The sequence below is a fragment of the Erinaceus europaeus genome, chromosome 3 (assembly GCF_950295315.1).
Source record: "Erinaceus europaeus chromosome 3, mEriEur2.1, whole genome shotgun sequence".
In the NCBI taxonomy this organism is placed as follows: Eukaryota; Metazoa; Chordata; class Mammalia; order Eulipotyphla; family Erinaceidae; genus Erinaceus; species Erinaceus europaeus.
The window spans coordinates 6,698,283-6,723,603 of record NC_080164.1 but is presented as its reverse complement, the minus strand read 5'-3'; the positions used below and the strand labels follow the sequence as shown (position 1 = coordinate 6,723,603).

At 43.1% G+C, this 25,321-nt stretch overlaps 1 protein-coding gene across 2 annotated transcripts in view; it reads right to left on the bottom strand.

Annotated features, from left to right (window-relative positions):
* The window catches only part of VSNL1 (visinin like 1), a 142,868-nt gene that overhangs the window by 88,889 nt on the left and 28,658 nt on the right, over positions 1-25,321 (bottom strand). Inside the window, exon 1 of one of the 2 annotated variants that reach the window (XM_060186592.1) lies at positions 6,702-6,801. The exons of the other annotated variant lie outside the window; for it this stretch is intronic. The gene's annotated coding sequence lies outside the window, so the exon portion shown is untranslated. Of the gene's footprint in view, positions 1-6,701; positions 6,802-25,321 lie in introns of those variants that run through there. 2 annotated transcript variants of the gene reach the window in all.

Below are 25,321 nucleotides of genomic sequence, written 5' to 3'. Positions count from 1 at the left end.
TCCCAAACTTGAACTTGAAGTCTCCAACAATTCAACAGGGAAGACCGGGGCAGCTCTCTTGTAGGAGAGCTTACGACTGCTGTGGTAGTGTTAGAATGGAGAACTGGGATCTTCAGGAAGCCAGTACACAGTCACAGACGAATGGATAGAAGCAATCTCAGGAGCAGAAATGGGAGGAACCAAAGCAGGAAGGCCTGGAGGCAGTGCTTCTCCACACTGACAGAAGGGATGGGCAAAGGACTAGTACATTTGCCACAGTGGTCCGGGAGGCATCTGCCAGGCCCTTGTTAGAAAAAGACTGTCAGATTTACCAAAACCCTGAGCTCACAAATAAGTTGGCACTGATGATGGGAAAATGCTGTGAGAATGTCAGCAGTGTGTCTGTTGGCTTCTCTCTTAGGCCAGCACGCTTGGCTTCTTCATGGATCATTCATGAGACTCTTGGTGGTGGGTCACAGCTAGCACTGTCACTCAGGTGTGCCTGGTAATGGGTGAATCATGAAGAAATTCAGGCTCTGCGTGGCTCAGAATTGGCACAGCCAGTGCCCTCTTTGAGTCCGACCTGGGTTAACCATCAGTCTTAACACTGGGCCTTCTGACTCCAAGTCACTGTCAGCACAGCAGGAATGCCTACATGAGTCTCTGAAACACAAAGCCTACCAGTGCTGATCCTCTCCCAAAGCCCTCAGTGGTTGGTCCTCTACTGGATGGATACAGGATGCTGCCCCTCTCCCCAGCAGGACACAGGTCCTCCCCACTCATACACTTATTTTCTGCCAATCTGTCTTTTTCACTTCTTACGTCAGCAACAATCAACAGTTAGAGGTTTCGGGCTTGCATGCCTCCACACTTCCATGCTTTGGTCAGGATGCTCTCAGTTCTTAGAACAACATCCCTTCTGCTCAACAGACTTTTTTCCATGACCTCAGTCACACCCCACCAAACACTGTGGAACCAGAGGTTTCCTAAGGCCAAGTTAGGCATCCTTTCTCCTAGACATCTCTCTTTCTTGGAAAAAAAAAGCTTTCATGATCCTGATTTATTTTTCTACTAGATTATTAGTTTCTTGAATGAGAGAACTGCCTTATTTTTCTTATTTATCTTTGCATCCTTGGTCCCTCATACTATGTGCTCAGCAAATAGATCTTGAGGGAAAGAAGGAATGAGGGAGAAGGAGACACTCAAGGACCTTCTTTATCTTCATCAAATTCTGTTATTTGCTCATTTCTTATTGAGAAACGCAGTCTTATGGCAACCCATAAATCAATCATAGTGTTTATTGTAAAGTATATGCAGAAGATGGCGGGTGTGGTATCTCATTTAATTGTATGGAGAGAAAAGGCCTTTTTTTTTTTTTTTTTTAGCTGTCCTCCTAGAGACTGCTTGCCTGCTTTCATCACTCCAGTTTGAATACTTTGAAGGCAGAACACATGTATTTTTTTCCTTGGTATCTGCAATTCTTGGCATAAAGGTGGTGCTTAGTAGTGTTTGACAAATGAATGAAAGCAGTGATGGGTGAATGCTTTTGAGTTATACTCCTTTTGTCCTGGGGCTGCAGTGAAATGGGCCAAGAAGTATCTTTCAATATCAGCCCAGAATGACAGAAAGGGTAACAACAACTGCAGTTTACCATGTTTCCAATAAACAAGGTTCCATGACATAGTAGGAGGGGGATTCATCCCAGCTCTATTTCTGGCTCACCTCGAATACTTGAGCAAGCTCTTTCATTCCCTGTTTGGTCTCCCATTTGGACAAATGAGTGAGTTGGACCAGATGACCCTTAAGGTTATTCCAACCCCACCATTCACCGACTTGCACAACATGTTTTGATGATGTGAAAATATGAGTCACCGTCTTCGGGTTGGCTTGTCTCAAAGAGTCAGCACATGTTGGCCCTGTGGAGTCTTAACTCAAGAACCCGTCAGTACTTGAGCATTTCTTATCCAAGAAGGGAGGGGACAGACACTAGAATAGAACATTTTTGAGCTAGAGTTCCATGGAGCCCAGGCTCAAATCAAACAATTTTTCACTTAGAAAAAAGTTTTATTTATTTATTATTGGATACAGACAGAGAGAAATTGAGAGGAAAGGAAGAGAGGCAGAGAGACACCTGCAATACTGCTTCACCACTCTAGAAGCCTTCCCCCTGCAGGTGGGGACCAGGGGCTTGAACTTGTGTTTTTGCACAATGTAATGTAAGCGCTTAACCAGGTGTGTCACTTGGCCTCCTGATTTTTCACTGTTTAAACTGTCAATAAAAATAATACAAATGCTGGACACAAACCAGTTGTGGCTGGATGAAAGAATTAAATTTTTATTCTTTTTTTTAATTAACGGTTTAACAGTGATTTACAAGATTAGAAGGTAGTTCTTTTTTTTTTTTTTTTCCCTCCAGGGTTATTGCCTGCACCATGAATCCACCACTCCTGGAGGCCATTTATCCCCCTTTTTGTTGCCCTTGTTGTTGTTTGTTGTTGGACAGGACAGAGAGAAATGGAGAGAGGAGGGGAAGACAGAGAGGGGGAGAGAAAGATAGACACCTGCAGACCTGCTCCACCGCCTGTGAAGCGACTCCCTTGCAGGTGGGAAGCTGGGGGCTCGAACCGGGATCTTTATGCCGGTCCTTGCCACTTTGCGCCACATGCGCTTAACCCACTGCACCAACGCCCGACCCCCTAGAAGGTAGTTCTACACCTGTCCCACAACCAAAGCCCTGTGTATTAAACCTCCTCTAGCAGTAGATCACCACAGTTTCCCAATATCAGACACACACACACACACACACACACACACACACACACACACACACACATTAATTTTTTCCCGAGTGTGTATGTGTTTCAATAAGGATCCGAGAATTCTACCATAAATGAGCCCAATGGTTGAGGAAAGTCCCCTACAGAAGTTTGAGTGTTATCCAGAAAAGGATATTCATTATAATGTGTTGTATGCTTTACATTGGGTTGTTCTAGATCTCCCCTGCCAAGAGAATTGGATCAGTCCTGCTAATTTCGCGGGCCCGCTTGGCCCCGCCCCAAGGAACCCCGCCAGAGTTGGAGAGTTCCAGAGTTGGAGAGGGACAGAGTAAGAGAGAGTGCTTGCGCCACCGCAAAGAGACAGCAGAGTTCTGTTTGGTGATTAGTTTGTTTTAGTTTATGAATCGTTGTTCCTGAATAAAGAAATACAGCTTCCCTGCCCAGCCGTATGTCTCTGGTCGTCTCTGTTACCCGCCCGTGAAGCTAGCCCGGCCAGCAAGAGCCTCCGAAATTTTAACAACAATAATGTACAAAGGCCTTTTGTAATTTACTCAAATACCAGTGCTATAAAGAGATGTGTCTCTCCCTCTTACTGACGAAGTGTTTGCAGCTCAGAGTCATGAAGGGATTCACTCAGCTCATCCAGTTAGTAAGAACCCAGGACAGAGTCAAGGAATGCTAATCTCTTCAGTTCCACTGGTCTCCTCCGAAGGCCCTCTTTTTTCATCTGAATTCTGCACATACCTCCTAACTGTATTTTCCTCTCTTGAGTCTTGTCCACCTCTCTCCCACTTCCTCTCTTGACTACAGCAGAAGAAGCAGAGCACAACAGAGGTCATGAGGAGAGAGCTGGGAGAGTTCCTGGATGAGGAGGACTCAGCAAGCACCCAGGAGCATCTGCTCTCTACAAACTTTGGTCTTGAAGAGGATTCAGATAGAACACATTTACGTGTTTGTGTTGCCCTGAGACTGTCCCTTCTTCATCCTGACTTCTAAGTCTAGCTTCCCAGCACAGAAAGCACACACCCTTAAGGGTCATGCATGCAGTACACTGCACAGAAGGGCACACCCAGAGTCTCCCAGATAATATGGCCACTAGCCTGGCTGAATAGAAGAGGCTGAGGGCAGGGGGCATGGAGATGGGGCTGTCCAGCTGTTGTGAAGTTGCACTGCAAAGCCAACAAGTCAGTGGGATCCCAGTTGTGGGTCAGGCCTCAGAACAGAGGAAGGAAGGGTGTTAGGGGCCCAAGTTGAGACCTGTGGAGTCCATGACAGTGCCAGTGATAGGAGTCTGAACAAGGCACGGAGTTGATTTTAATGTCCGGTTACCCTGGTCAGCCTTGAGCACATCAGGTCTCTGGACTCTGGGCTTGCCACCTGAACACAGACACAACTGGAAGAGCCTGGCCTTGATCACACTTCAGATTCCCACCTGGATTGTTGCTTTCCCTTTCTCCACCATCTGCATAAAATGTACACCTTCTCTAAGGCTTGGTTCTAATGTTGTCTTCTCCGTGATGCTACCCTAGGAATTTATTACTCTCCTCTCTCTTTAATAATTATTTTATGGGAGTCGGGCTGTAGCACAGCGGGTTAAGCGCAGGTGGCGCAAAGCACAAGGACCGGCATAAGGATCCCGGTTCGAACCCTGGCTCCCCACCTGCAGGGGAGTCGCTTCACACGCCGTGAAGCAGGTCTGCAGGTGTCTATCTTTCTCTCCTCCTCTCTGTCTTCCCCTCCTCTCTCCATTTCTCTCTGTCCTATCCAACAACAACAACAACAACAACAACAATAACTACAACAATAAAGCAACAAGGGCAACAAAAGGGAATAAATAAATAAAATAAAATATTTAAAAAACAATTATTTTATTAATTTATTTATAGTTATTTGTTTATTTTATTTATTTATTTATTATTGGATAGAGACCAAGAGTAATTGAGTGGGGGAGGAAGAGAGAAAGAGGGAGAGAGACAGAAAGACACAGCAGCCCTACTTCACCACACGTGAAGCTTTCCCCCTGCAGGTGGGGACTCTTTTCTTTGTCCTTAATAACATGGCTTTGTGTCAACACAGGGGTGGGCCTGATTAATAGAAGGAAGCAGAAACCTCTCTGGACAACTCAGACTGATAAGATCTTCTATGGGCGGAGACTGGGAAGACAGTATAGTGGTTCTGCAAAAGATTTTCATGCCTGAGGCTCTGAGGTCTCAGGCCCAGTCCCCAGCACTACCATCAACAAAAGATGAGCACTGTTCTGTTTTCTCTATCTTTCTCTAATTAAAATAAATCTATATATCCTCTAGGGATGGTGTGCGATATCTGTTTTTTAAAATTTATTTATTGGGGAATTAATGTTTTACATCGGCAGTAAATACAATCGTTTGTACATGCATAACATTTCCCAGTTTTCCTAATGATATAACCCCCACTAGGTTCTCTGTCATCCTTTTTGGACCTGTATTTCCCCCCCCTACCCATCCCAGAGTCTTTTACTTTGGTGCAATACACCAATTCCAGTTCAGGTTCTACTTGTATTTTCTTTCGGATCTTGTTTTTCAACTTCTGCCTGAGAGTAAGATCATCCCATATTCATCCTTCTGTTTCTGACCTATTTCACTTAACATGAATTTTTCAAAGTCTATCTAAGATTGGCTGCAAATGGTGAAGTCACCATTTTTTATAGCTGAGTAGTATTCCATTGTGTATATAGACCACAAACTGTTCAGTCACTCAATCTGTTGTTGGGGTGTGTGACATCTTGTAGAGTGCACAAGCTACCATGTTCAAGGACCCACATTCAAGTCCCTGGTCCCCAACTGCAGGGGGGAAGCTTCATCAGCACTGAAGCAGTGCTGCACCCTCTCTCTCTCTCTCTCTCTCCCTCTCCTCCCCTCTCTCCTCTCTTCCTCCCTCCTACCTTCTTAATTTTTCCTTGTCTCTATCAAAAATAAAATAAATGTATTTCTGAAGAGCTCCTCTATGGGGAAGACTGTTGGTGTGCTTCTAGTTCTGCTTCTGGGATCTAGTTCTGCTTCTGTTACAATGTTTGACATTGTGGTCTATTGACATGGTCTTTTCTGTTACATTGGTTTGGTTTCACTCTCTCCTGCCGGGAGATTTGGTTTAGCCCTTGCTAGTTTTCACGCTACTCCCTTCTTCCCGCCCCCTATCCTACGTACTTCCTGAGTCCTGCCGCTGCCACCGGGGGAGAAAGATGCAGGAGAGATCTGTGTGGTGATTAGTTTAGGTTAAGTTTTTTAAATCGTTGCTCGTGAATAAAGAAATACAGCTTCTCTGCCCAGCCGTGTGTCCTCGAGTCTCTGTCTACCGCCGTGAAGCTAGCCTGGCCTACTGGCGCCCCGAACTCAGACGACAGAAGACTGTGCTGGGCAGTTACTGTATATGGAGAAGTTGATTCCCATCTTGAAAGGCTCAGAAATGGACTCAAAGTTCACTCACAACTTTTAGACTATGGAAGTAGATCAGATGAAAAATCCTGGCAGAGTCCTAGGCACAGGGAAACAGGGGATGGAGAGAATTCCCACCAGACCAGGCAGTTTATCTATGATTTGTCTGCAGGTGAAAACTTCTTTTGCTTTTTGCCACTAGGATTATCTCTGAGGCTTAGTGCCTCATGACAAACCCCACTACTCTTGGTGACCAGCCCCCCCCCCCCCAGCCCACTCGCCCCCACTGTAATTGCTAGGACAGAAAGAAATTAAAAAGGGAGGAGGAAATATAGAGGGAGACAGAAAGAAAGACACCTGCAGTGCAGCACTGCTCAGCACTCCTTTGACAAACAGTAACTGCTACTACTTTTCATAACCGGAAGCAGCAAAATGGATTTCCGGAAGATGGAGCAAGGCGGGGTGATGTCTCCAGTAGACATCTAACATCTAGGCAGCATTACCCTCAGGCTTGGTACACAGAAACAGAAGAGACCTGGCTCTGTACACTGTGGCTCTGCTTCCTCTTCTTCCTTTCAGTGAAGATGCTTCATGTCCAGCCTGACAGAAGAAAAGTCATCTTAGGACCCACAGCCCTGACAAAACACCAACCGTTGAGTGAAGTTTGCATCCAACAATGTATCGCTCACCCACTGAACAGAAGTGAGAGCTGATTAATAGTGAGTAACCTTTCATGGGGAGTGTTTCCAGCTGCCACCCACTATATGGCATCTTATTTTTACTTCCCTGTGCATCTTGTCTCTGACCACCCTCTATGTTTCTGCGGCTCCATGTCTATGAAAAGAAACCGGCTGTTTCTGCCAGTGTCAGAACCTCAGTTGTTTCTGTGAGGTACCAGAGGAAATGCTTTCATTAGTAATAACAGCCTTCTGGCCAACAGATTGTGTGCTGGGCTGTGCTGCCAAGTCCCTGTGGGGAAGGACCATCGCCCTTATCTCAGGGCAGCAGGAGGTGGAGGGAGAAGAGCAGATCAGGGTAGTGCTACGGGCAGCCCTCAGCACCAGTGAGAGGTGCAAGTGACAAGGCCAAGGGTCTACGTTCTGTGGCAGAATCTCTCAGGTTTTCCTGTATGTACGTGTGTGTGTGTGTGTGTGTGTGTGTGTGTGTGTGATTTGATAGGACAGAGAGAAAATGAGAAGGAAAGAGTGAGATAGAGAGTGAGAGGGAGAGAGAAAGAAAGACATCTACAACACTGCTTCACCACTTATAAAACTTCCTGCCTGCTGGTGGGGGACTGAGGTCTTGAACCTGGCCAGCTTGCACATGAAAATGTGTACTCTCAATCGGGTGCACCACTACCTGGTCCTGACTCTCCACTCTTCATTCTTTGATTTTTCTCTCTCTGCGAATCATTTGAACTCACCATGTTTTGAAACTATATCTCTACACTAACTGTAAAACAGTAGAATTGAATATGTGGGGGATGGGACTTCAATAAAGAGAATTTTGGCATTCCAATATAAAGCTGGGTTTATAGAAGGAAACCATTCTAGGGGGCTGGGTGGTAGCACAGCAGGTTAAGCACACATGATGCAAAGTGCAAGGACTGGAGTAAGGATCCCAGTTTGAGCCCCCGGCTCCCCATCTGCAGGGGGGGGGGTTGCTTCACAGGGGGTGAAGCAGGTCTGCAGGTGTCTATCTTTTTCTCCCCCTCTCTGTCTTCTCCTCCCCTCTTGATTTCTCTCCATCTTATCCAACAACAACAATAATAACAATGATTACAATAACAACAACAATAACAAGGGCAACAAAATAGAAAAAATGGTCTCCAGGAGCAATGGACTCGTAGTGCAGGCACTAAGACTCAGCGATAACCCTGGAGGCAAAGATGAAGAAGAAGAAGGAGAAGGAGAATGAGGAGGAGGGGGGGGGAGGAGGAAACCACTGTAGTTTAAGGAAGCAAAAATACAAATTCATATCCTGATTCAACAAAATTCTATTCAAGATTATCCTGCCTTACAAAGATAGATCTAGTTCTGAAACCTTCCTCTAAGTAAGCCCTTCTTGAACGCTAGGGAATATATCCGTCTGGACTGGGGAGGCTGTTCAGAGGCAGATCACCTGCATTTGGTTGCTGGGATCACATCAGAACATCAAAGATGGTGGCCAGGTGAAAGCTCACCTGGTAGAGAGCACACATCATCAAGCTCGAGGTTCCGAGTTCAAGTCCCAGTTCTCACCTGCTGCAGGAAACTTCAAGAGTGGTGGAGAGGTGCCATAGCTACCCTTCTCAGTTTCTTTCTCTGTCTTCCCCTCTTTACCTCTCTCTGTTTCTCCTTCTCTATCCAAACAGTGGCCACCAGGAACAGGAACAGTGGAGTCATACAGGTACCAAGCCCCAGTGATAACTATGGTGGCATTAAAAAAAAAAAAAGGAAAAAACCATCAAAAAGACAAAACAAGTAATATATCATAAATCAATGACAGGAAAGTGCTTCATGCTCTGTTCTGTCTCATCACACACACTCACACACACACACACACACACACAGCCTGATAGATATTTCTGCCTTTGTGTCCAGTAGTTATATCAAACCTGACACCATCCTGTGCTCCTGAGCACGCCCCCCCCCACCACCCCCCCAGGCCCCCGTCTGCCTCTCATTTCATTCAGAGCTCAGTTAGCTGGGAATCACCCCTCCCCTCCCCATTCCTATATCTTATCAGACGTCAAGTTAAGTGTTTCCTAACACTTTCTCCACTGCATCTACTTCTCTCTGTTGCTGCCACTTTAGTCCAGGCCCTTGTTATCTCTCACCTAGTCACAGACATCTCTTAACTTCTCCATCTACAGTCTCCCTTTCTGGAGAACTGTTGGTCTGCTTCTAATTCTGCTTCTAAGACCCCTTCTGTTTTGATCATCACGTTAGGTTCACTTGCATTGCTTAATGCTGTGGTCTATTTACATAATCACTGCTTTACCTGAGACCTGCCCTACCTACAGGGCATTGGTTTAATCCCCACTGGGTAGATGCAAGCTTGATACTTCCAAGCGAGCCCTTTTTCCTTCTCCCCACTCCCTATCCTACGTACTTCCTCTTCCGACCTGACACTTCCGCCTCAGGAGATATAAAGGACAGGATTTTCTAATGAAGAGAGATTAGATTGATTGCACTGCATCCCCGCTCATCAATAAAGACTGAAGTGTGTTCCCAGCTCAGCCATGAGTCCCTGGTCGTCTGTCTCCCGCCCACGAAGCTAGCCCGGCATAGAACCACCTGCCATGCTATAGCCAAAATGGCCTTCTAAAATAGAAAACCCAATCACGTCACTGCTTCTTCACCTATCTCTTCAGAGACTTTCCATTCACCTTACTCTGAGTGCAGCTCTCACTCAGCCTGGCTGTCAAGACCCAGTTGCCTGGACAGTCCTAGCCTCCCACTCACAACCTCTCTTCCTCGGCACCCCCTGCCTCTGCCATCATTTCCCAATACCGTAGCCATCTGCATTCCCACAGGCTCCATTTGAATCTCCAGTGAATTCCAATTCATGTTTCCACACATAGAGGCGGCCCTTGGTCTGCAGTGACTCCACTCTTTGTCTTCCTCTCTAGCTCACCACTGTGGCTGTGCACACCATTGTCCGGTACACGATGCCATCTGCATACCAGCTGTCATAGGTACGTCTGCCATCTCACTAGACCCAACAGAGTGTTCTCAAGGGCAAACAGATAAGCTACTTCACCTCAGCAACTGCTTCAGAGCTACCACTGCTGGGGTGCTCAGAAAGTGTCGCCAAATCAATTACCAAGTGATCCCAGCCACCAAGGAGTTAAGGCTCATCAGAGGAGGGATAAGAGAGAACCTAGGAAGCAGAGCTCAGAGATGAAGTGCCTTCAGGGAAAACCGGCAAAGTGTTAAGGGAGGGTGACACAGAGGAGGGGAGGGGAGGGGAGGAGAGTGGAGTGGAGGGGAAAGATAAGGAGAAGATTTGGAACAGCCGCAAAACTTTCCTAGGGGCTGGAAAACTGGGTCAAAATAGTTACCAGTTAGTCCTTCAAATTTATCTCAAGGAAATAATCACATTAATCTGTACAGACATTTATACAGTCACTTCAACATCATATCAGACAGTGTCCACAGGTAATTACAACAACAACAAAATGCCCTTTACTCACAAAACAATCAAGTTTCAGGAATCCCAGTGTTTGCAATGAAAACTATGCCCTTAGAGGCTCGGTGGTAGCGCAGTGGGTTAAGCACACATGATGCAAAGAGCAAGGACCAGTGAAAGGATCCCGGTTCCAGCCCACAGTTCCCCACCAGCAGGGGGGTCGCTTCACAAGCGGTGAAGCAGGTCTGCAGGTGTCTATCTTTCTCTCCCCCTCTCTATCTCCCCTCCTCTCTCCATTTCTCTCTGTCCTATCCAACATCAGTGGCAACAATAACAAGGGTAACAAAATGGGAAAAAATGGCCTTCAGAGGCAGTGGATTCGTAGTGCAGGCATCAAGCTCCAGTAATACCGAGTCCCAGCAGTAACCCTGGAAGAAAAAAAAAAAGCCAACTACGCCCTTTAAAGGTTGTTAATTCATAGCAGTATTTCAGGGTTTCCTTGTAGTTCTGACATCCATCATGTTCTAGGTGAGGTAATGAATATGAATAAAAAGCTTGGGAGAACCTCAAATCTATTACCTTTTCTCCAAATTCAGCACACTGAAGAAGCCATGATAGGGAGGGAGGGAGAACAAGACAGACAGAGAAAAAGAGAGAGAGAGAGAGAGAGTTGAGGGGGTAGATCCCTGGGACTCAGTTCTTGATCCTTCATAAAAACTTTCTGAGCTTCAGTTCTACCTTCTGTGAGACTGGTGATTCATAGAGAGTTAACATTTGTATGTTATCACAGTGTTTAGATGACATATAAACTAGGAAAGACTTTTTGAAATGCTAATGCTATCTAGTATTCATTATTATGACTGATATTCAAATCTAAACACAGCAGGAGATAGTCCTATGAATCATTCATCACCCGAGTTGCCCAAGACCAAGTCTACAGTTATCCAGTGAAGTTGAGAAAGAACCAACAGGAAAGATCCAAAATGGCTCTTTGGAAATACTAGCATCTTTGATCAACCCTCTCAGCCCCTTTCTGGTTCTTGTTGGTTTGTTTGGTTTTCTGTTTTTACAGGAGCACTGCTTAGCTCTGGCTTATGGTAATATGCAGGATTCAACCCGGGACTTCAGAGTCTTAGGCATGAGTCTATTTGCATAACCACTATGCATAACCTACCTTCCTTTCCCAAGAAATAGATGGTTTGGTTGAAGGCAAAGTTCAGCATTCTGAAACCTCAGTGTGGAACTAACTGTTGGTCACAAAACTAGCTGATATTTTCTGGAAATGTTCCTAGGGCTTTCTCAAAGACCCCTGCGGGTTTTCTGTGTTTTGACAGGTCCAAGGACCCACGCCTTTCCCTAAGGCATGCCAGTCAGCTTCTGTCCCCACACTAACAAATTACCAGTTTCACCAGGTGATCTTAGCCAAAGTCCAGCTTCTCTGAGTTTCAGTTTTCTCATCACTAAAAGTTCTATGGATATTTCTGCCACACTCAGTCCACCAGATCTCTATACGGAACCAATGACAAAGGCAGTTTGCATCTTGTAAAGTTGTTTCTGGCTCTTTATTGGATGCACTTTCAGGACATACCTGGAGAGCAAACATGACTCACATAAAATGGAAGAAGAGGACTGCAAAACAGGGACGAGTAGAGAGGAAACTGCAAATCCCAGGCATGACAGAACAAAGACACCTGTCGATAAGTAGCCAACCCTGAGCTTGTGGAGAAAAATGGAGGAAGAGCAATCAGCCAAGTGCTCCTTCCTGCAGTGTTGGTTGGAAGGTGGATGAAAAAAGGCGGATTTTCCAAAGGTTGCAGGGGGAGTGCTGACCTCTCTGGCAGCCAGGGAGGAGGCTCCTGTCTTTGATGTGCTGCCAGTTCTGAATTATGCTCACCCTGTCCTTGCCTGGCTTTGTGAAGTCTCCAGTATGCCTGGAACAAAGCACTTTATTGTGAAAAATATATCTTGGCTGAAAGGGACAATGCCAAGGCTGGGAGGGCTAAAATTAGACCTCCGGTTCTATTTCACTTGGCAGTTGTGTGCACAGGCTGCTAACGTGGCGTCTTCCATCCTCCTCCCTCCAGGCCTAGGGCCTTGTGAGAACACAGGTAACATGTGCTGAAGGAGAGGAAATGTCACTTCCCCTGGCGCCCTACGGGGATGACAACTGCTCCTGCCCCCACCTCCCCCACCCTGCCATTCCTACTCAGAGCAGAGTGTTGAATCATACTTAGTTTGTAGGGCTATGTTGGGAGCTAGGCAGTAGCGCGGTGGATTAAGCACAGGTGGCACCAAGCGCAGGGACCAGTGTAAGGATCCTGGTTCAGGCCCCCAGCTCTCCACCTGCAGGGGAGTCGCTTCACAGGCAGGTGTCTGTCTTTCTCTCTCCCTCTCTGTCTTCCCTTCCTCTCTCCATTTCTCTCTATCCTATCCAACAACGACATAATAACAACAACAATAATAACTACAACAATAAAACAAGAGCAACAAAAGGGAATAAATAGATATTTAAAATAAATAAATAAATAAAATTTAAAAAAATTCAGAGAAAAAAAAAGACTTAGAAGGGATATGTTCCTATCTCAGTTAACTTGCAGGTGAAGACTAAAGCTTCTCCTTCCCATGAGCCTGACCTTGCCCTTTCTTATTGTCACCAGGAAGAAATTTCAAGACCCTCATGTAGTTAGGTACCATCTCATGTTTTACCTTTACCTAAGAATTTTGGGCTTTGCCTGTGAAATTACTGAGGAAACCAAGGAGCCAGTTATTAAGGACTTTACCTTATGCTGTGCAGAGACATCCTCTGTAGAAAAGAACGTGGCCCATGGGAGTAGGTATGGCTCGTGAGGTAAGATTCTCCACCCCGGCACTTCTCTTCTGTCTTCAGGGAAGTTACTGTATCTATCTTGCCTCATTCATCCAACTTTAAACTGTATGCTAATAACTACCTCAAAAATATTAGATGAAATAGTAAGTCTTTTTTCCTCCAGGGTTATTGCTGGGGCTTGGTGCCAGCACTATAAACCCACTGCTCGTGGAGGCCATTTTTTCCATTTTACTAGATAGAACCAAGAGAAAAAACACACATAAAGTGGATAACATAATGGTCATGCAAAGAGACTGCCATGCCTGAGGCTCCAAAGTCCCAGGTTCAACACCCCTCCCCAACCACCACAAGCCAGAGCTGATCAATGCTCTGGTAGGAGAGAGACAGAGACAGAGATAGAGATAGATAGATAGAGAGAGAGAGAGAGAGAGAGAGAGAGAGCTTTGCCACTTGTGAAACAACCCTCCAGCAGGTGGGGAGCTGGGGGCTTGAACCCCCAGTTCCCTGTACGGGCTCTTGTGCTTATTACTATGTACACTTAATCAGGTGTGTCACCGCCTGGTTCCCTGAACTTGAGAGTCTTTATCACAGGTAATTTAGCAATAATAATCATAGCTTTGACTGTCAAATACTTACTTTTTGGGTTTGTACATTATGCACTTTCTTTTCTTTCTTTCTTTCTTTCTTTTTCTTTTCTTTTTTTTTTTGCAACCAGGGTTATGGCTAAGGCTTGTTGCCTGCACAACTCAAACAATTCCTGGCTACTTTTATTTTTTCTAGATAGAGGGTGAGAGAAAGATATAAAAGAGAAGAGAAAGGGGGAGAGACAGATATAGAAGGAGACACCTGCAGCACTGCTCAACCATTCATGAAGCTTCCTCCCTGCAGGGGAAGACCAGAGACTTGAACTCAGATCCTCACACAGGGTACGGTGTGCACTCTAATGGGTGAGCCACCACCCGGCCCCAGTGCGCTTTCTCTTTTTATTTTATTTTATTTTATTTATTTATTCCCTTTTGTTGCCCTTGTTGTTTTATTGTTGTAGTTATTATTGTTGTTGTCGTTGTTGGATAGGACGGAGAGGAATGGAGAGAGGAGGGGAAGACAGAGAGGAGGAGAGAAAGACACCTGCAGACCTGCTTCACCGCCTGTGAAGCGACTCCCCTGCAGGTGGGGACCCGGGGTTTGAACCGGGATCCTTATGCCGGTCCTTGTGCTTTGTGCCACCTGCGCTTAACCTGCTGCGCTACAGCCCCACTCCCTTGTGCGCTTTCTCTTTACAATGTGCTTTATGAAGTAGAAGCCACTAGGTCGTCATTTTATAGTTAAGGAGAATAAGGCTAGGAGAGTTTAATATACCTGCCCAAAGTAAAACAGAAAAAGAAAAAAGTAGCACTGGAGTTTGGGTTGCCAGTAAAGTCATGCACTTTTTTTTTCTGTTCTCTGCAAAAATGCATCCTAACTTTTTCTGACAACCCAATAGTAGAATCACTGTTAACCCAGGGCACACCAGTCTGCTCTTCAGGATCAAAACTGCCATTTCCATTTTGGCTCATCAGTCAGTCTCCTCCCTTTGTCTGGGGGCTCATGTGATCTGTGCATGACTTTTTCCCAAGTGAAGATGTCCTAAAGCTTGTTCAGTGATCTTAAGATGGTCTGCTTTAGCCCTAGAGCGTTAACGGGGCTTGGCTCTTCCACATAAGAGCAGCTACAGAAGGAAGTGGGGATGTTTAGCTTAGAGAAGCAAAGACTCCGCAGAGGAAATCTGAGCTCTCCTTGAAGAAATGGAGGATTTACTGGCATAAAAATAGGTTTATAGATCAGCGTAACAGAACGGAGACTCCAGAGATAGATTCAGCGATACATATAATTACTTAATATATGATCAGAGAGGCTTTTCAGAACAAGGAGGTCAAGGAAGCATATTCTTTAAAATTATTTTTATTAGTGATTTAATATTGATTTGCAAAATGACAAGATAACAGGAGGTGTAATTCCATACCGTTCCCACCACCAGAGTTTTGCATCCCCGATCCCTCCACTGGAATGCAGTGATTCTCCAAGGTCATAGATATGGGTTGACTATTATTTCTATAACTATTTATCTGATATCTATCTATCTATCTATCTATCTATCTATCTATCTATCTATCTATCTATATTTTTGCCCATTTTTTCTACAGTCCCATCTTTCTAAGTCACAGCTACACCTATTATTACTTGTGAATGTCCTTTCTGTTTTCCTCTCCTCTCTCTGAGTCTTAATGCAATTAGAGTTCAGAGCCCTCTGGTCATCTTCCCCTAACATTTATTCCCCTCTCTGGGAGTATGGACCAAAATTCCTTTTGGGGTGCAGAAGGTGGGTGTTCTGGCTTCTGCAATAGGAAACAAAATTTCTTTTTATTTATTTTTATTATTTACAATTTTTATTTATAAAAAGGGAAACACTGACAGAAACCACAGAAGAAGAGGGGTATAACTCCACACAACACCCACCACCAGACCTCCGTAACCCTCTGTATGGACCCAAGGTCATGGTGGGATGCAGAAGGTGGAAGGTCTGGCTTCTGTAATTGCTTCCCTGCTGAACATGGGTGTTGCCAGGTGGATTCATACTCCCAGCCTGTCTCTCTCTTTTCCTGATGGGGTGGGGCTATGTGGAAGTGGGGCTCCAGGACACATTGGTGGGGCTGTCTCTCCAGAGAAGGTCGGTTGGCATCATGTTAACATCTGGAACCTGGTGGCTGAAAAAAAGAGTTAACATATAAAGCCAAATAAGTTGTTGTAGCATCTGGAACCTGGTGGCTGAAAAAAAGAGTTAACATATAAAGCCAAACAAGTTGTTGACTAATCATGAACCTAAAGCCTGGAATAGTTCAGATGAAGAGTTGGGGAGGGGTCTTTGTTTTGTAGATAGCCACCAGGTTCCAGATGCTACCATGATGCCAGTTGGACTTCCCTGGGCAGATAACCCCACCAACGTGTCCTGGAGCCTCACTTCCCCGCATCCCGCCCCACTAGGGAAAGAGAGAGACAGGCTGAGAATATGGAAGCAAAATTTCTTATGTGACATCGTCACCTCTTGATAGCAACTTGAGAAAAAGAGTCAGAATCATAATATATTCCACCTGTCCAAAGCCATTAACATGTGAAGCAAGCAATTTAATAGAAGATCTGTTAAAGAAAAATACTATCAACTGAAAAATGCATACACATAAAGTAATGCCAACGATTAAGGAACCCTTTAGACCCACAAGAAAACAAAGTATGGCCAGATAATTCATATCAGAGTGAACACTCAAACAGTGTGCCCTCTTTATAAAGGTTTAGATAGACTTTCTAAACCGAATAGCAAAAGCAGAAATATTAAATAATAATTTTGATAGGTGATGCAAGGTGGAAATTAAGCCTAGAAATTATAAACAAAGAACACCAGGAAAAGAACAAGTATCAGAATGGGGGAAAAGTAACATAAATGTCCTTTAAATATTAAGGTTGCTTAAAAAATGGGCAAAGGACATGATAGAAAACTGGCAATGCAAGAAGAGAATCTGAGTAAAAGATGAAATAGCAATGGCTTAGGGAGCTGGGCGGTAGCGCAACAGGTTAAGCAGGTCTGCAGGTGTCTGTCTTTCTCTCCCCTCTCTGTCTTCCCCTCCTCTCTCCATTTCTCTCTTCCTATCTAACAACGATGACACCAAGAAAAACAATAGTACTAAAAAACAAGGACAACATAAGGGAAAAAAAAAAAGAAATAGCAATGGCTAAATTTAATTCTATAAACCAAAAGACAGAGTCAAATTACATCTAGAAAATACCAGAAGTCAAAAAGCATGAAATAGAAACACTTTCAGATTTCAAAGGAAGCTCTCTCAAAAGAAATAATCCCAGAAAAAAGTAATGTACAGATAGATATGTGAAGTTCTTGTCAGTAATAATAAAATAAGTCAAATAGTGTGACCATTTGCTATTACAAAAATGAATAGTTCTGCTATACTGATTCAATGGAATATGCAGTTGTTAATATGGCACTAAAACCTGGTAAATACAAGAAGACATGCAATACTGAATTCAGATCGTAATCAGAATTATCTACTGCAAAAGAAAAACTCAACTACTTTCCTTGCTTACTACTTACAAATCAATGAAAACACAGTATTTGTGCAGAAACTATGCGGTTTTATCAGGATACACAGCCGTTTGTCTCCTGCAGGAAACGGTGGTAGTGAAAGCAACATAAAAAAAAATTTCGGCTTTATTGGGGGAATTAATGGTTTACTGTCTGTGTCAATAAACACAATTTTTTATTATAATTTACGACATGAAATGCTAAGCAGTTCCTGTAATGTACATGATCCTATGGTAACACACTTAAGTTAAATGGTAAAGAGTTCATCTGCGGGTCATCATATACTAAAGTGTGAGAATTTGAAAATACCTTCGTAAAATCTGAAGAGTCTTTCCTGCTACAGAGGCTGAAGCAGATGTGTAACTAAAACAATAAGGCTTTCTAATCCCCAGTTGTTAACTCTTTCCATTATTTCCTAGGTGGACTTCAATGATTTGACCTTCCAACTACCCAGAACCAATAGTCCCCTCGCTAATGGAGAGTGGTCCCTTAGTGTTAGTTTTTGTGTTTTTTAAATAAGACTTGACATAACTTTAAAGAACCCCAGTTCCTCTCTGCTTCCCTTCAATTTGGGGGATCACTAGTGACTAGTTTGCCTTTCCATCTTCCTGTGCCCCCACCCTTGGATTCTTTAAGCAAAATGAGAAATTCAGGCCTTGGTTTACTTCTTCAAAAATTTACTACTTTAGATTTAATGAATAAAAAGAAAAAAAGCAGACACCAGTAATCACCCCTGTGGTAAGTAACAAACAGAAAACAAACCAACAAAGTCAACCTGTGAGTTCTAGGTACCAGGTAAGTAGATGTTAAAGTCTTCTCTGAATTTTTTTGGTATGTTCAACATCATTTATCATCAAGTATATTTTCTCTTAAAGCATTTTGCAATGCAGACTTCTCTAATCTTGGCTGACTTTTTCCTAAGTAATTTCCATTGTTGAAGATTAGCTAATCAAATGGCTTGGGGGCCATCCATGATTCTGGATAAAGATGTTTTTCTTCCAGCTGTTATCACAGAGAGCAATCATGTTCACTTCAAAAGAAATGTGTGCTAGAATACTAAAGAGAAAATTGTGCCACCGTTTAAAATAAAATTATACTGACTAAAGCATGTCCGTGTTAAGTTTATGGAAAAGTACTTTTCTCTGAGTCTCTTATTTTCATTCTCAGATGATTTCATTTCCAAGCTAGACAAATTTGGTCTCACAAAGTAAAGTGGAAATTCAAGTTATATTCCATAGTCTTATGATTGCTTTGTTGGTGCTACAATTGCACGTGCAATTAATACTTCCAAAGCAGTCTTTTTTTTTTTTGAGGTGGGGGGGATTAATGGTAAAATACAGCAGTTTGTACATGTGTAACATTTCTGTTTTTTTTTTTTTTTCTTCCAGGGTTCTGTGCTGGCCACTATGAATCCACTGCTCCTGGCAGACAATTTTTTCCATTTTTGTATTGGATAGGACATGGAGAAATTGAGAGGGGAGGAGAATATGGGGGGGGGGAGCAAAGGACAGACACCTGTAGACCTGCTTCACCACATGAGAAACAACCCCCCAGCAGGTGGGGAACCAGAGGCTGGAACAGGGATCCTTGCGCTTCATACTGTGTGTGCTTAACCCACTGAGCTACCACCTGCCCCCCTCATTTCTCAGTTTTCCACTAAACAACTCAGCTCCCAGTAGGTTCTCCTCTGCCATCATGTTCCAGGACCTAAACACCCTGCCCCAACTCAGAGTCTTTTACTTTAGTGCAATGCACCAACTCCAGTCCAAGTTCTGCCACAAGCCGTTTTTGTGCATTGCAAAGATTTGTTTACCTCCTGACTCCATCAGACTCTTGGAAACTCTGGAGATGGGGATCCTGTCTTGCACACGAATATCTATGTCATATGGGCATCCAGTTAGGGATTTTAAAGAAGATTTATCCAGTCAACCATTAAGGAGCATTTAGGTTGCTTCCACTCCTTGACAATTGTCAACAATGCAGCTATAAAGATAGGTGTGCACATGTCTTTTTGAATTAGTGTTTTCATACCCTTTGGATATATGCCCAGCTCTGGTATTAAGTTGTGAGGCACACTGTCAGGAAATTGTGAGAAGCCTCACAAAGCACCCTGCATTCCTGATACTATGGCCTATCTACATAATCATTGCTTTGCCTGAAAGATCCCCACCCATTCCATTCCTTTGATATAACTTCTTTCTACCCTCCAGACCCTCCCTGCTGCAGGGTAATATTAATCCTACCAGTTAAAACCCTCGCAACAGTTGCTAAGGAAGTTTCTACCTTCCTAGCCCCTTTTGCCTTTCTCCGCCCATTTCCTAGTGATTTCCGTTTCTGACTTGCCACTTTCTGCCCCTTAAAAGCCTTGGCTCTTTGATCAATAAAGATATTGCATTGCCTCACCGCTGCCATGTGTTTGGTTCCTGAGTCATCTCCCTCCCGTCACTGAGTGAGTAGCATCCCGGGCTAGCTCTGGTCGAGTTCTCTTCAACCCAGAGAGTATGCACCCAGGAAGAGGCACAGCAACACATGGTAGGCCAGCAACACATATTAAATGGGATCCTTCTCTACAATTAAGAGATAATATTGTACCCTTTGGGAAAAAGTTGGATGGAACTGGAGGTAAGTATGCTTAGTGAAGTAAGTAAGGAGCTGAAAGACAACTGCCACATGCTTTTGATCATTTGTGAGATACAGAAAACTGAAGCACATGCAATCACAACAAACACAACAACAACAAACCTGAGGGCCAGGCATTTAGTTGAACATGCAAGTTACTATGCACAATAACCCAGATTCAAGCCCTCAGTCCCCACCTGCAGGGGGCAAGCTTTGAGTACTGAAGCAGCGCTGCGTGTCACTCCTTTCTCCCTCTATCTCCCTCTCCCCTCTCAATTTCTCTCAGTCCTATCAACACACACACACATGCACATGGACATCCAGCATGTTTATTGAAAACAAAATTGTTGTTAAAATTTCGGAGGCTCACGGTGGTGAACAGAGACGCGGAGACAACGGCTGGGCAGGGAAGCTGTATTTCTTTATTCAGGAACAACGATTCATAAACTAAGACAAACTAATCACCAAACAGAACTCGGCTGTCTCTTTGCGGCGGCACAAACACCCTCTCTTACTCTCGAACTCTGGAACTCTGGAACTCTCTTACTGGGGAGCCCTCTGAAACTCTGGCACTCTGGAACTCTCGTACTTGAGAGCCCTCTGAAACTCTGGCACACTGGAACTCAGGAACTCTGTCACTCTCGAACTCAGGAACTCAGGAACTCTCGTACTGGGGAACTATGAAACTCTGGCACTCTCGAACTCAGGAACTCAGGAACTCTGTCACTCTCGGACTCAGGAACTCCCTGACTCAGGAACCCTCTCTCGGGGTTCCTTGGGGCGGGGCCAAGCAGGCCTGCGAAATTAATTGGACTCATCCAATTCTCTTGGGGGGAGGGCTAGAACAAACCAATGTAAAGCATACGACACAAAATCAAAAGAGTAGCTAAAACTAAGCCTTTTGAGGACTAGAGTGAATAGAACTTTGATAGTGGGTATGATTATGGAACTGTAATAATTAAAAAAAATTTTTTATTGGGAAATTAATGTTTTACATTTGACAGTAAATAAAATAGTTTGTACATGCATAACATTTCCCAGTTTTCTATATAACAATACAACCCACGCTAGGTCTTCTGTCATCCTTCTTGGATCTGTATTCTCCCCTCCCTCCCACCCCAGAGTCTTTTACTTTGGTGTAATACGCCAATTCCAGTTCAGGTTCTACTTGTATTTTCTCTCTGATCTTGTTTTTCAACTTCTGCCTGAGAGTAAGATCATCCCATATTCATCCTTCTGTTTCTGACTTATTTCACTTAATATGATTTTTTCAAGGTCCATCCAAGATTGGCTGCAAACGGTGAAGTCACCATTTTTTTTTAGCTGAGTAGTATTCCATTGTGTATATATACCACAACTTGCTCAGCCACTCATCTGTTGTTGGACACCTGGGTTGCTTCCAGGTTTTGGCTATTACAAATTGTGCTGCTGAGAACATATGTGTACACAGATCTGGTCTAACATCCAAATCCTTGATCCATTTGGAATTTACTTTGTATTTGGTGAAATATAGTAGTTCAGTTTCATTCTTCTGCATGTTTCAACCCATTTTTTCGATCACCATTTGTTAAAGAGACTTTGCTTTCCCCATTTAGTAGTCTGGGCACCTTTGTCAAAGATTAGATGTCCAATGGGGGTTTACTTCTGGGCTCTCAGTTCTATTTCACTGGTCAGTGTGTCTATTCATGTTCCAGTACAAGCAGTTTTGATGACAATGGCCCTATAATACAATTTGAGATCTGGGAGTGTGATGCCTCCAGTTCTGTTCTTTCTTCTCAAGATTGTTTTGGCAATTCTAGGTCTTTTCTGGTTCCAGATAAACATTTGTAGCATTTGTTATATTCTCCTAAAAAATGTGTTTGGAATCTTGATGGGGACAGCATTAAATCTGTATATGTCTCTGGGTAGTATATTCATTCTGATGATGTTAATTCTTCCAACCCATGAACATGGAATATCTTTCCACTTCTTTGTGTCTTTTTTAATTTCCTTGAGTAGTGACTCATAATTTTCAGTATACAAGTCTTTCACTTCTTTGGTTAGGTTTACTCCTAGATATTTTATTGTTTATGTTGCTATAGTAAAATGAATTGATTTCTGGATTTCAACTTCTTCTAACTTAGTGTTTGCATAGAGGAATGCCACTGACTTTTGAATGTTAATTTTGTAGCCTGACACCTTACTGTATTGTCTGATGATTTCCAAAAGCTTCTTGCTGGATTGCTTAGGTTTTTCTATGTATACTATCATGTCATCTGCAAATAGGGAGAGTTTGACTTCTCCTCTTCCAATCTGTATCCCTTTAATTCCTTGATTCTGCCTGATTGCTATGGCAAGAACTTCCAACACTATGGTGAATAGTAATGGTGATAGTGGGCAGTCCTGTCTAGTAACTGATCTGAGTGGAAATGCTTCCAGTTTTTCACCATTGAGTATGATGTTGGCTGTAGGTTTGCTATATATAGACTCCACTATCTTCAGGAATTTTTGATTTATTCCCATTTTTTTGTAGTTTTTTGATCATAAAGAAATGTTGTATTTTGTCAAAGGCTTTCTCTGCATCAATTGATATAAGCATATGGTTTTTGGTCTTGCTTTTATTGATGTGGTGGATCATGTTGATTGATTTATGTATATTAAGCCAACCTTGCATGCCTGGGATAAACCCCACTTGGTCATGATGAACAATCTTTTGAATATACTGCTGTATCCAGTTGGCTAGAATTTTGCTCAATATTTTAGCACCTATGTTCATCAGAGACATTGGTGTATAGTTTTCTTTTTTGGTTGTGTCCCTGTCTGCTTTTGGTATCAAAGTGATGTTGGCATCATAGAAGCTGGAAGGGAGTATTCCAATGTCTTCAATATTCTGGAAGACTTTTAAAAGTAGAGGTATTAGTTTGTCTTTGAAGCTTTTGTAGAATAAATTTATGAAACCATCTGGTCCAGGACTTTTATTCTTAGGAAGGCTTTTGATAACTGTTCCAATTTCATTAGCTGTGATGGGTCTGTTCATGTTATCTAGTTTCTCTTTACTTAATTTTGGAAGTTGGTAGGTATCTAGGAAATTGTTCATTTCTTCCAGGTTCTCTAGCTTGGTGGCATATGGTTGTTCATAGCAATCTCGCATGATATTCTGAATTTCTGCGGTGTTTGTTGTTATATCTCCTGTTTCATTTATGAGCCAATTTATTTGGGTCTTCTCCCTTTTTTTTGTGAGTCTGGCTAAAGGTTTGTTGATTTGGTTCACTCTTTTGAAGAACCAACATTTACTTTCATTGATCATTTGTATGGTTTTCTTATTTTCAATGTTATTTATTTTTGCCCTAACTTTAGTGATTTCTGTCCTTCTGGTTGCTTGAGGATTCCTTTTTTCTTCTTCTAGGTCTTAAAGATGTGCAGTCAATGCTGTTTATTTGTGCTTTTTCTTGTTTCCTAATATGTGCTTGTATAGCTATGAACTTCCCTTTCAGTACTGCCTTAAATGTGTCCCAAATATTTTGATAGCTTGTGACTTCATTTTCATTGAACTCTCAAAACATTCTTCCTTTATTTCCTCTTTGACCCAGTAGTTGTTAAGGGGTGTACTGTTGAGCTTCCACATTTTGGGACTATTACTAATCTTTTGTTGATTGTTAAGTGTTAGTTTAATTCCACTGTGGTCTGAGAAGATGCTTGGGATGATTTCAATGCTCTTGAATTTGCTAATGCTGTCTTTGTGGCTACCACATGGTCTATCCTTGAGAATGACCCATGTGGATTTGAGTAAAATGTATTCCAGTTTCTTGGGATGAATGACTCTGAAAATGTCCAATAGTTCTAGTTTATCTATCTCCTCATTTAGCTTCCTTATGCCTTTATTGATTTTCTGCCTGGATGATCTGTCAAGTTAAGAGAGTGGGGTGTTGAAGTCCCCTACTATGATTGTGTTGCTATTAATATACTGCTGTAGCTCTTTCAGTAGTTATTTGATGTATTGAAAAGCCTTCTCATTGGGTGCATAGATGTTAATAACTGTTAAGTCTTCTTGACTGACTGATCTTCTGAGCATTAAGTAGTGTCCACCCCTTTTTTAATTTTATCTATTTTAAAGTCTATCATGTCAGATATGAGAACAGCTGTTCCTGCCCTTTTTTGTGGGCCATTGGCTTGTATGATAAGTTTTCCATCCTTTCACTTTGAGTCTATGTTTGCTTGTTAAGTGGATTTCCTGTAGACAGCATATTGTTGGACTGTGTTTTCTGATCCATCTTCCTACACTGTACCTTTTAATAAGTGAATTCAGGCCATTGAGATTTACTGATATCAAATATTGAAGATATTTTAATGCCTCTTGTAGAGTTTTAGATTGTTATGATAGATGGCATATTTATGGTGGTCTGACTGTTTACAGGAGACCTTTCAGAACTTCTTTCAGGGCAGGCTTGGTGGTAGTTGATTCCGTCAACTGTTGCTTGTCTGAGAAGGTTTTTATGCCTCCATCTAGTCTGAATGACAGTCTAGCAGGATACAGTAGTCTTGGTTGAAAACCTTTCTCATTGAGCACTTGATAGATATCTTGCCATTGTCTTCTGGCCTGTAGTGTTTGTGTGGAGAAGTCTGATGCTTATCTTATGGGTTTTCCTCTGTAGGCGACCCTTTGTTTTTCTCTTGCAGCTTTCAGAATCCTTTCTTTATCCTTATTCCTTTTCATTCTAAATAGGATGTCTCTTGGTGTCTTTAAGTCTGGGTTAATTCTGTTTGGGACCCTCTGGGCTTTTTGAACCTTTATGTCTTTGATGTTGTCTGGACTAGAGAAGTTCTCAGCTATTATGTCCTGAAGAATACTTTTTTCCCCTGTCTCTCTTTCTTCCTCTGGTAACCCAATAATGTGTATATTATTTCTTTTGAAGTCATCCCATAGGTCTTTTTTCATTTTCTTTTCTTTTAACTTTTATTTATAAAATGGACATATTGATAAGACCATAGGATAAGAGGGGCACTACTCCACTCAGTTCCCACCATCAGAACTCTGTATGCCATCCCCTACTTTGATAGCTTTACTACTCTTTATTCTTCTGGGATCATGGACCCAGGGTCATTACAGGGTACAGAAGGTGGAAGGTCTGGCTTCTGTAATTGTTTCTATGCTGAACATGGGCATTAGCAGGTCAAGCCATACTCCCAGCCTGTCTCACTCTCTTTCCCTAGTAGGGTAGGGATGTGGGGAAGTGGGGCTTCAGAACACACTGGTGGGGTCGTCTGTCTAGTCAAGTCAGGTTGACATCATGTTAGCATCTGGAACCTGGTGGCAGAGTGATGAAGCTGGTGGGTTGATCTTCTACTCCTGACATCTCTGGATGCAGTCCAAAGTGAAACACATCAAGGTCATACTAGTTGCATCGATTGGGTGGGGGTCAAAAGATGCAGTGTCAGTTGGTATGAACTGTATTTTCAGTCTTTAGACAGAGATGGCGGAAAATCTGAT